Here is a 579-nt window from a genome sequence, read left to right on the forward strand (position 1 = left end):
GCTTGCAAAAGACTATAATAAATGACAATGAAAACAGCCTTGCTATTAGACAGCATTGTAAAGTCAATTATGGCAGTTGCAGTAAAAAGGCTAGAATGTAACTCCTTATCATTTAATTTTTGACCTATTGTTGTTTCAATTTTTAATATTTTCTGCTTTCTATTGAGAATTTGTGCCTTCTATTGAGATTTCTCTGTTTTATTTCATCATTGTTGTTGGGCTTTTTGGTTTGCTACTTGTTTTTGTTTTGTTTGATTTTCTGTATATTAAATCCAAGATAAGTAAATCTATAGAGACAGAAAGTAAATTAATAATTACCTAAGTGCATGGCAGGGGAGGTTGTAGGGAAAATGGAGAGCTAACAACAAGTATGAGAAAGAAGAAAAATGTTCTGAAATTGTGTTGATGGTTGCACACTCTGCTTAATAAGGTTGAACTATTAAATTTCATGATAAGTGAATTATAGCCAATAAAGCATATTGGGGTATATGTTAATCAAATTCTGTATGAATTCTTTCACAGATGACATGATCCTAATAAATGCGTTCCTTCGGTTATGTATGATACATCAAATGAAAA

This window comes from Echinops telfairi, unplaced genomic scaffold, assembly GCF_000313985.2.
Source record: "Echinops telfairi isolate 266 unplaced genomic scaffold, ASM31398v2 ScPeMD7_10;HRSCAF=50, whole genome shotgun sequence".
Classification (NCBI taxonomy): domain Eukaryota; kingdom Metazoa; phylum Chordata; class Mammalia; order Afrosoricida; family Tenrecidae; genus Echinops; species Echinops telfairi.